Source organism: Tupaia chinensis, unplaced genomic scaffold (genome assembly GCF_000334495.1).
Source record: "Tupaia chinensis unplaced genomic scaffold, TupChi_1.0 Scaffold000279_1, whole genome shotgun sequence".
In the NCBI taxonomy this organism is placed as follows: domain Eukaryota; kingdom Metazoa; phylum Chordata; class Mammalia; order Scandentia; family Tupaiidae; genus Tupaia; species Tupaia belangeri.
Window position 1 is genome coordinate 441059 of NW_006159762.1, and position 11733 is coordinate 452791.

General features: G+C 37.7%; 1 pseudogene; it reads right to left on the reverse strand.

Annotated features, from left to right (window-relative positions):
* Positions 1-1098: 1098 nt before the first annotated feature.
* On the reverse strand, positions 1099-1208 carry LOC114008068 (uncharacterized; annotated as a pseudogene).
* Between the last annotated feature and the right edge of the window lie 10525 nt (positions 1209-11733).

Here is an 11733-nt window from a genome sequence, read left to right on the forward strand (position 1 = left end):
ATATCTGATAAGGAGTTAATATCCAGAATATGAAAAGAATTTCTATGACTCAAAATCAAAACGGGCAAAGAACAGACATGTTTTTTCAAAGAAGATACCAGAGATCTTCAAAAAAGTCATGGAATATGTGAATTACAAAAAAATATATATGCATGGATTTCTATTTTTTTTACCAAAATAAACCAATACTTTAATTCTGTTTTTCCATGACTCTCTGAAGTTCCCTTGAAAATAAATGACCAAAAAGCACATGAAAATATGCTCAACATCACTAATTGTTATGGAAATGAAAATTAAAACTACAAGGAGATACCATCTCATCTCATATGTATTAAGATGACTACTACTTAAAAGGAAAATAACAAGTGTTGATAAGAATGTAGAGAAACAGAAACACTTGTGCACTGGTAGTGAGAATGTAAAACAGTGTAGACACTATTTAAAAAACTGTATGATGGCTCCTCAAAAAAATAAGAATAACTTGGAGCTGGCAGGTGGCATGGTGGTTAAGGATGCTGGACTCCCACATGGTCAGCCATGGTTCAAGTCCTGTACCTGGCAGCTTGTTTTCTCACTTTCTCTCTCTCTCCTCTCTCTCTTTTTCTGTTCCTCTCTGGTCAAATTTAAACAAACAAATAAATAAGTAAATAGATTCAAATAAAATAATTATTTTTAAAAAATAAGAATTACCATATGGTCCAATAATTCTAGAATACTTCTGGGTATATATCTAAAAGAATAAAAAATGAAATATCAAAAGAGGTGTTTTTACACCTATATACATAGCAGCTCTGTTCATAGTAACTACGAGGTGGAAACAACTCAAGTGCCCACTGACGTATGAATGGATAAGCAAATTATGATACATACATATGATAGAATATTATTCAACCTTAAAAGGGAAGGAAATTCTGACACATGCTACAACATGGATAAACCACAAGGACATTCTTAAGTGAAATAAACCAGTCACAAAAGGACAAATTCTGTATGATTCCATATATGTGAGGTACCTTGAGTAGTCCAACTACAGAGACAGAAAGCAGGATGGTGGGAGGGGCTGGAGGGAGAGAAGAATGGGGAATTGTTTTAGGTAGGGCCACAGTTTCAGTTTTGGAAGGTGCAAAGAGTTCTGGAGTGCAATGGATAAGGCTCGCCCTGGGAAAACTACCTTCGTGATCATGGTATCTCCCCTGCTAGGTAAGTATATATATATGTACATATATATATGAAACTAGAAATGGAAAATTATTGATGATAACATACATGATTAAGCCACTATGCAGTATACTCTGGATGGGAAACCACTTTTTGTATGCTGTGATGATGATTAGGAGATGAACGTAAATTAATTTTTTTAAAAGTTTCAGGAGGAAAAAAAAACACTAAAACTACTTTTCTTGAAATTAAAAGAAAGAATGCATATTTGATGACTGCAGTAAGCTATATAGTCCCAGCTAGGTGCTACTTTATAGTATGTCCATTCTACTCACTGAGGTTTATGCCTAAAGTCAGACTTGTGTTCATGGATATGTATATATCAGCTGCACTTGCTATTGGAAGTATTTAAATGAATTAAGTTCATTAGCGAATAAATAAAGTGAAGGGAAAGGCATAGAAAGCAACCATGGATACCAGAGACAGTGTGGGAAGGAGGAGGGTGAGACACGGCAGAGGGTGAGAGATAGGGAGTCAAGGATGGCAAAAATAAAATATACAGGAAACAAATGGAAAATTATTTGTTGACAATAACACGTATGTATGTTGATGTGCTTGATTGAGCCAATATACAGTGTATTCTGGATAGGAAATTTCATTTTGTTTGCTGTAATGCTGTATAGTGGTAAATAAATAAATTTAAATTTTAAAAAAAGAAAAGAGTTCTGGAGATTAGTGCATTTATTTCATAGTGCTGAACTGTATACTTAAAAATGGTTAAGACAGAGACCAGCAGGTGGCATGGTAGATAGGGAGCTGGACTCCCACATGGTTGTTGATGGTTTGGGTCCCAGACCTGGATGCTTGAAAATCATGCCAGGCACATAAGCGTGCATGCCTGAAATCCTAGGAAGAGAATGGAGGAGAGGGGACTGTAGTGTGGCTGTCCCTCTAGGGGGGTTATTTCTCACTTTCCTGGTCACTGTCTCTCTCTCTCTCCAGCAAGCTCATGAGCCATATAACAAAAACCTAAAAAAAAAAAAAAAAAAAGGTTAAGATAGTACATTGTATGTTATATGTATTTTACCACAGTTTTAAAAATGTGGTCATTGACTTGTACTTTCGAGTTCTGATCTAATAGAATTAACAAGATGAATTCCCTAGAATGAAGATTAAAAGTAAGAAATTGTGAAGATTTCCCCTGGATACAAAAGTAACAAATTAAACCACTGAAGGCAATGACTTTCCAGTGGAAAAACCCTAAGGAGATGATATGTATTGTACAGTGCTCAGGAGAAATGGGCTCAGCAGGACCCAAGGCAATTACTACACATCTATTTTTAACAATGCCCACTGGGGAGTGCTCCCTAGCGCCCAAAAGTAGCCCTGCAAATAGTCCAAGTATGAGACCCACACACTTTCCTCCGCCCAAGAATCAGGGAATGGGGCTCTGCTTTCCTCCGCCACTTCCCTCACTCTACCTTCCACCCACTTGCTCTTCATCTTTCCTTTCCATCTTGCTTTCCATGGGGCCCAGGGTTGTTTCTCTGGTCGGAGGCAACTTGTGAGCTTTCTGCCCCTCCATAAACAGGAGGACCCTTTCAGGAGGAGGCAAAGTTTCTCAGGTGGGATTAGCAGAAATCAGATCAACTGGACAGGTCAGTGCCAACGTAGCCAAAAGCCCCAAAATGAGACCTTGGAAGCTATCCAGGTATCCACCTCCATCATTTTATAGATAAGAAGGCAAAGTACAGACTTTTTAAATCATACAGGATTAGATTTCTAGACAACCTCTCTCAACTTCTCTTGTCATTCCCTACAATGCAGGCTTATCCAGCAATTTCTGCCTCTTCTAATGTTTAACCAGGGCAGAAACAACAGAAAATGTTTGTTGGTGCTACGACAGGCTCAGAACCACAACAGGCATCTGTCTCCAATGGCCTGATTTTCACATTGTGATGAATGGATGCAACTTAGCAGGGGGACAAAGAGAGTGGAAGTTAAACCTCAAACTGTTTCCAAAAACCTCCAAGTTAATATTTTAATTTTGTTGTCCATACACAAACATTCTGGCATGAATGTCATCTGTATGTCCATGCTATCGTATGTTCTATTTTTAAAAGATGTATCATAGACAAATATCCAGAAATCAATACATCCTTTCATCGTTAATGTCTGTGTGGTATTCCATTGCATTGATAAATCATAGTTTGCAAATTTTTTCTATTATTTTGAAGATTTGATTGTTCTCAGTTGTTATTTAATTTAGGAGTAATGTTTCAACACTTATCTTTGGACAAACTATCTTCTTTTTCCATCTGATTGTTTCCTGCTTTGTGGTTCTAAAAATAAAATCCCTACATTTATACACATTTACTTACGCTCTATAAGTCACTTTAAGTTAGATAACAATACCTACCTATGAAGTTTGGGGTAAAAGTAGAGTTAATATTTACATACTTTCATAGTTAGTACAGTGCTTGGTATGTAATGTACATTTATTAATTTATTATTAATAATAACATCTACAGACCTACTTTAAAAGCATGGTCATCTGAATATATTTAAGTTTTTAAAATTAGAATCTATTTATATCTTATGAATTCTTTAGCGTTATCCATTGTAATTTTCTTTAAACAAATAATTCGCTGTTAAAGTTGTATTCAAATCCAATATTTAATTTCATCATTAAAAGGAATTACATCTGGGGCTGGCAGGTGGCATGGTGGTTAAAGGCGCTGGATTCCCACATGACTGATCATGGTTTGAGTCCCGGACCTGGCAGCTTGCTTTCTCCCTTTCTCTCTCTCTGTATCTCTCAGGTCAAATTACAAAATAATAATAACAAATGGAATTAAATAAATAAATATTTGGAAAAAAAATTGTAAAACAAAAATAAAAGGGAGACCAGCAGATGGCATAATGGTTGCATCGCTGGACTCCCAATGGAGTCAACCACGGTTCAAGTCCTGGACATGCCGGACATGTGTGCGTGTGTGCCCAAGTTCCTGAGAGGAGAATAAGGAGAAGGGATTGTGGTGTGGCCATCTCCCCTGGGGGGGGGTGATTTCTCACTTTCTGTCTCTCTGTCTCTTTCTGTCTTTCTGGTGAGTGCACACGCCCTATAGCGAAAACCTCTCAAAAAAATAAAAATAAAATAAAAGGAATCATATCATCTTTTTTGTTTTTAAAAATTATTATTTATTATTCTTATGGAAGTAAACAATTTACTAATGTTTGTGTGATATTATATACTGCAACTTTGCTAACTTTATTTTTAATAATTACTTTTTTTAACAATGCTCAGGGAATGAATGTAAATTAATTAATCTATTTAAAATATTTCAGAAGAAAAAAATAATAATAATTACTTTTTAAAGCTAGATAGATCTCCTGCAAAAAAAGTTAGAGTTTTATTTATTTTTGCTTTTCAGATAGCAATCACCAGTATTTCTAAATAAAAGTTAAATAAACAGTGATAACAGTGAATGTCTATTCTTCTTTGATAAACTTAATATGATAAATTGTGTACTTACAATCAAGAGTCAATGTCAAGAAAAAACACTACTAGTATTAAGAGTTTTAATCTAGGGACCAGCAGTTAGCGTAATGGCTATGTCGCTGGACTCCCACGTAGTCGACTGCGGTTCGAGTCCCAAACCCGGTGGCTTAAACTCATGCCGGGTGTGTGTGCGTGCGTGCCCATGATCCCGAGAGGAGAAAGGAAGAGAAGGGATTGCGGTGTGGCCATCCGCCCTGGGGGGTGATTTCTCGCTTTCTATCTCTCTGTGTCTCTCTGTCTGTCTGGCGAGCACATGCACCCTATAGCAAAAACCTCTTCCAAAAAAAAGAGTTTTAATCTATAAGACAATGGTAAATATACCTGGGTGCCTCAACAGGATCTAATTACATTGTTGCAATATTTTGTTTGTGATAAACTAGGTTAATGAATTTCTTTAAATTTAACAGCTAATTCTTTCAGTGTGTTGCTTTCTTGGTTTGCAAATATTTTATTGGCGGCATTTCTATTTATGTGCATAAACAAATTTGGCCTAAAATATTCTTTTCATTGTCTTCGTTTAGTTCAGGATTAAAATTATGCTTGTTCAGGGCTGGCAGGTGGCGTAGTGGTTAAAGGTGCTGGATTCCCACATGGCTGAACATGGTTCAAGTCCTGGACCTGGCAGCTTGCTTTCTTGCTTTCTCTTTCTCTGTCTCTCTCTGGTCAAATTAAAAAAAATAAAAATAACAAATGGAATTAAATAAATAAATATTTATTTTTTTTAAATTATACTTGTTCTAAAAAGGAACTGAATAGTAACAGGGTAGTAGTAATAATAGCCAATGTTCATTGTGTGGTTACTGCTGTGTACAATGCACTATTTTTTTTTATTTATTTTTTTTCCAATTTATTTGTTTCTCACCTTTCACATAACCAAAATACCCATGACCGCAAATCTCTGCCGCATGCCTTAGGTGTAGACAGATAACTCTTCTTGATTAATGGTAGTTCAGTGGGACTCAAAATTTCATGCTCAGCACTGGCAAAGCTTTTGCTGTTTGTGAATTATTAGAGCTTAAGAGAAACAAAGATACCATTTAATTTAAGCCATTCACTTTGTAGAGGGAGAAAGGAAAGCTTCATGGAAGAAATACCGCATCGAGTTTAGCAGCCTACCCTGCATTTATCACTTTGCCGCGGCACATGGCTAATAGATACTCAACAACTGTATTCTACAGAGGATAAGATAGCGTGCCTTACTAGTGTTCAGGCTGGGACCGTAATGCCAGTCTCCTGACTTTGACAACAACAACAAAACAAAACAAAAAACGCTAAGATTTATTTATCATTTCCAAATTTAGGCAGGAAACTGAAGTGCTTTGAATCTGTGATCTCAGGCTGTGATGTGCTCCTGAACTGGAGTGTAAAACTTATGTGGAAGCTAGATTATTAGGAATATTTTGTCATGATCTTTAAAGAATAACCTTTAACATATTGAACATATCATTATCTTCATTTTATCTCATAATTAACCCAAAGAGGTAGCACTAATGCCACATCTCAGAGATGAGGGCGCAGAAGTTCAAAAGGTTGTGTAAGTTTCTCAAGGTGGTAAAAATAGGTGACAAAAGTAAGTTGAATTCTGACTGCTTTTTTTTTTTTAAGAGGTTTTCACTATAGGGCGCGTGTGCTCGCCAGACGTTTATCTGAGAATGTTCTTGTCTTTTCTTCCCACCTGAAAGATAATCTTGCCGGGTAACAATGCACTATTGTAAGCATTTTATATGACTATGTATTTTTTCACTTAATCCTCATAACAACCCCTTTAAGCAGATATTATCATATTAATTTTGCAGATTATTGATATGCCATCATTTTGATTTTTTGAATTTTTATTACTGAATAATTTTGTTTGGCCATAGGGCATGAGCATTCACTAGAGAAAGACAGAGAGGAAAGTGAGAAATCACCTCCCTGGAGGGGTCGGGGGGTGGCCACACTGCAATCCCTTCTCCTCCATTCTCTTCTCTGGATTGTGGGCACACACACACAAATGCCTACATGCACGCCTGGAGTAATTTTTTTTTTTTTTTTTGGAGAGATTTTCACTGTAGGGCGCGTGCGCTCACCAGACAGACAGAGAGAGAGAGAGACAGAAAGCGAGAAATCACCCCCCAGGGGGGATGGTCATGCCGCAATCCCTTCTCCTCCATTCTCCTCTCGGGATCTTGGGCACGCACGTACACGTGCCCAGCGTGAGTTTTAAGCCACCGGGTCCGGGACACGAACCGCAGTCGACTACGTGGGAGTCCAGCGACATAGCCATTACACTAATTGCTGGTTCCCGCCTGGAGTGATTTTTTAAACTGCCGTGTCTGCGACTCAAACCATGCAGTTGGCCATGTATGACCCAGCCACCTTAACCTCCATGACACCTTCTGGCTCAGCTTTTTAAATTTCTTTCTTGACTATTTTATTATTAGTGTATAAAAAAGCTACCAATTTTTGTATGTTAGTCTTGTATACTGCAACTTTACTGAATTTATCAGTTCAAAGAGATTTTTGTGGAAATAATAGGGTTGTCTATATATAACGTAATATTGCCTGAAAACAGGGTCAATTTAACTTCCTCCTTTCCAATTTGGGTGCACTTTATTTCTTCCTTCTGCCTTATTGCCCTAGCTAGGACTTCCAGTACTATGTTGAATAAGAGTAGTAAAAATAGACATCCTTATCTTGTTTCAGTTCTTAGAGGGGAGGCTTTCCGCTTTCTCCATTCAGTATGATGTTAGCTGTGGATTTGTCATATATGAACTGTATGTATGGAGACACGTTCTTTCTATACCTAATTTGTTAAGCATTATTATCATAAAGCGATGTATTTTGTCGAATGCTTTTTCTGCACCTGTTTTCACCCTTCACTTTGTTGATCTGGTGTAACATACAGATTTGCAAATGTTGAAGCATCCTTTCATCATTGGGATAAAATCCACTTGATCTTTTTGATGTGCTGTTGGAGTCAATTTGCTAGTATTTTGTTTAGAATTTTTGCATCTATGTTCATTAGGGATATTGGTCTATAGCCTTCTTTTTTTGTTATGTCTTTGTCTGGTTTTGGTATTGGGATAATGCTAGCCTCATTGGGAAGGCCCCTTGCACTTCAGTTTGAGGAACATTGATACTAGCTCTTATTTAAGTAGAGTTCAATAGTAAAACCCTCTGACTCAGGGCTTTATTTCATTGGGAGACTTTTTTTGTTTTTTTTTAAAGGATTATGCCATAGGGTGCATGTGCTCACTGGGAAGGAAAGAAACAGAGACAGTGAGAGGGAAAGTGAGAAATCACCCCCCAAGAGAACGGCCATGCTGCAAACCCTGCTCCTCCTTTTGGGCACACAGACACACACACACACACACACACACGTGCCTGGCATGAGCTTCAAGCCACCAGGTCTGGACTCAAACCACGGTCAGTCATGTAGGAGTACAACACTATAACCACCACAGCAGCTGCTGGCGTCTGTTGAGAATCTTTATTACTAATTTAGTCACGTTTGCTGTTATTGGCCTACTAGGGTTTCCTATTTCTTCCTGGTTCAGTCTTGGCAGGTTGTATGTGTCCAAGAATTTATTAATTTCATCTAAATTTTTCAACTTGTTGATGTATGGTTGTTCATAATAGTCTATAATTATCTTTCAAATTTCTGTTATATCAGTTGTAATGCATTCTTTTCATTTATAATTTTTATGGACTTTCTCTTTTTCTCAGTCTGGATAGTGGTTTTTCAATTTTCTCTTTTTTTAATTTTTTTTATTTTATTGATTTTTTATGTTTGTGTCAATTTTCTTTTTTAATTTTTTTTTTATTTTATTGATTTTTTATGTTTGTTTTTGTTTTGATTTGTTAGTCTCAAGTTTATTTCTTCTCTGATCTTTATTATTTCTTTCCTTCTGTTAATTTTGGAATTAGTTCTTATTTTTGTGGTTCCTTAAGGTGCATCACTAAATTGTTATTCATATTTTTCTTCTTTACTTTCTTTTCTTTCTTCTTTATGAAGACACTTATTACTATGAACATCTCTCTTAGAACTGCTTTTGAGGGCTGGCAGGTTGCGTGGTGGTTAAGGGCACTGGACTCCCACATGGCCAACTGTAGTTCAAATCTGGACCTGGCAGCTTGCATTCACAGTTTCTCTCTCTCTTGCTCTCGCTCTCTCTCTCATTCTGTTCTTCTCTGGTCAAATTGAAATAAACAAATAAAGTAAATAAATTTAAATAAAAATTTTTTTAAAAATGAACTGCTTTTCTGTATCCAATATGGTTTTTTGTTCTGGTTTGGTTTTTTGCTTTTTTAATTTTTTTTAAGATAGATTTTTGCTGTAGGGTGCATGCGCTCACTGGAGAGACAGAGAGAGACAGAGACAGAAAGCAAGAAATCACCCCCCAGGGTGGTGGCCATCCTGCAATCTCTTCTCCTCCATTCTCCTCTCAAGACTCTGGGCACATACGTACATGCGCCTGGTGTGAGATTTAAGCTGCCAGGTGCAGGACTCAAACTATGGTTGACTACGTGGGAGTCTAGCAATGTAACCATTACACCATCTGCTGGTCTTGCCATAGGTTTTAATATGTTGTATTTTCATTTCCATTTGTTTCTATAAATTTTTAAATTTCCATCTTGATTTTTTCTTTAACCTAGTAGTCGTTTAGGAGCATAAGACTTAGTTTTCATGAATTTGTATGTTTCTCACTGTTCCATTTATTAATGATTTCTAGTTTTATTCCACTCTGCTCAGCAAAAGTACTCAATATGATTTCTTTTCTTTTCTTTTTGTTTGTTTGCTGTAGGATATGTTTGCTCACTGTGAGGGAGAGAGAAAGAGAGGGAGAGAAAGAGAAATCACCCTTCTAGGAGGGATGGCCATGCTGCAATCCCTTCTCTTCCATTCTCCTCTCAGAATCTTGGGCACACACACGCAGACATATGCCTGATGCATTTGTCAAGCAACGGGTCCAGGATTTGAACCATATAGTCGACCATATTGGATCCAGCCACTTTTGCCATGCCACCTGCTCGCTCTGATTTTTCTTTTTCTTTCCTTTTTTTCGAAAATTTTTGAGGTTTGCTTTGTAGCCTAACATGTGGTCCATCTGGAGAATGATACATGTGCTAATGAGAAGAATGTGAAGTCTTCAGCTGTTGGATGGAACATTCTGTAAATGTCTGCTGGAAAAAGGCTCTTTTTTGCATGAAGATTTTACATTTAATCAGAAGATTCTTGGGAATGAAAACAATGTCCTTTATTGTTTTCTTCTCATCTCATCTAATAATAAAAGTTTCTTTAATTAATACTGATCAGGCAACTATTGCAGCCATATTAGATACAAATTCTCCTTCATTTGTTCTTTACAACAGAGTGCTCTCTTCTTTTTTAAAAAAATTATTTTATTTAACTTTATTTATTTACTTATTTTAATTTGACAAAGAGAAGGACAGAGAGAAAGGGAGGGGGAGAGAGAGAGAGAAAGTGAGAAAGCAAGCTGCCAGGTCTGGGACTTGAACCGCAGTCAGCCATGTAGGAGTCCAGCACCCTTAACCACCATGCCACCTGCCAGTCCAAGAGTGCTCTCTTCTTAGGTGCCCACGTTTCTACCTTATTGCTGTCCTTTACTTAAAAATTCCTATCAATGGATTCAAAAGATTGCCAAATATCAAATCCTTAAAAATGTAAAATCAGTAAAACATTAATTCAAAAAGAGCTATTTATCTTTGATACTAAGGAATATTTCTCAACACAGGCCAAGAACTCAACAAGAACTTCCTGCATAGCTGAAATATTCACCCCTACCATTCCCTGGTAAGTTACTTTGCTTCATGCAAGTCCTACCTCAGAAAAATAGTGACATAGGTAAAGTCAGATTCCAAAGACTGTTTTCCCTATTTTACCCACTGCCAGTTTCATGTATGGACCAGAACCCTAATCCCGTAGTTTTCCCAAACTTATTTCCCCCAATTCCTATTCCCATACCCCAGTCAAAACATTAACCCAAGTCTTCCTTCTTCCCTTCCTCAGATTCACATTTTCATAGAACCCAAATCCCAATGATTTCTTATGAAACAATGAAAAATAGTTTACATTATGTCTTAAGAAACTTCAGCTGAATTCTCACTGAAGTATTATGAATTACAATTTTAGTAACGTTCCTAAAATTTAGCGGGATCCCTAAGTTACCCTGCTCCTGTCTCCATTACCTTGGGCAGTATCACACCTGATCTTTTCTCTTTGTTATCTACAGGGGCAACTTTTTTCCCATCTCTGATCATCCTCCAGAGGTGAATCCCTTCCTGGGTAAGCCCAGACAGAAGGGCTGGCTGAGCTGGCCCAGTCAGCAGGTCCTTCTGTCCAGGCTTGCCTTGACCTACCCTCCCCACCACGCCATCACACCATCACCAGGACCAAGGTGCACCAGAATTGAGGAGGATCAGCAGCTGGAACACCCTGGGTCCTGGGCTATATGTGGGAGGGAGACTAAGGGGAGACAAAGTATTAGAGGGAAGGAGGGATGGACAAGGCAGGTATGTGCAAACAGTTCCTTCGGTTCTACACATATGCAACTACACTTTCCAAATTCTGTATAGAAAGGGCCTTCCGGTGGCACTCTTACTGATGTTGGAGGAAACATTTCTTCAGCTCTTTAGTTAATATTGTGACAATATCAATTGTTCACATGAAAATGTGAGGGACTAAAATACCTTAAGTAACCCCCTCATAGCCACCACTGAAAGCATGGCCATGTGCACCTAGGAATCTCTTTTGAGGTATGATGGACTGTGGGGCTCAGTCAGCAGAATTTAGCAGTAAAGTCATTAAAACTCTGGTTTTGGGGCCCATCGAGGTCATAGGACTCCCTGACTGAGGCTTTTCCTTTGATAGTCTGAGAGCCTTCCTTGGGGTTTATACTGAATGAACATAGAGATGTAACCAGATGTGAGCTGAGGGACTGTAGGAAGGAAAAATGGAGATGTGGAAACCTCTGCCCTCTCTCTAGTCTGTGACTGGTCTGGATCTTTCA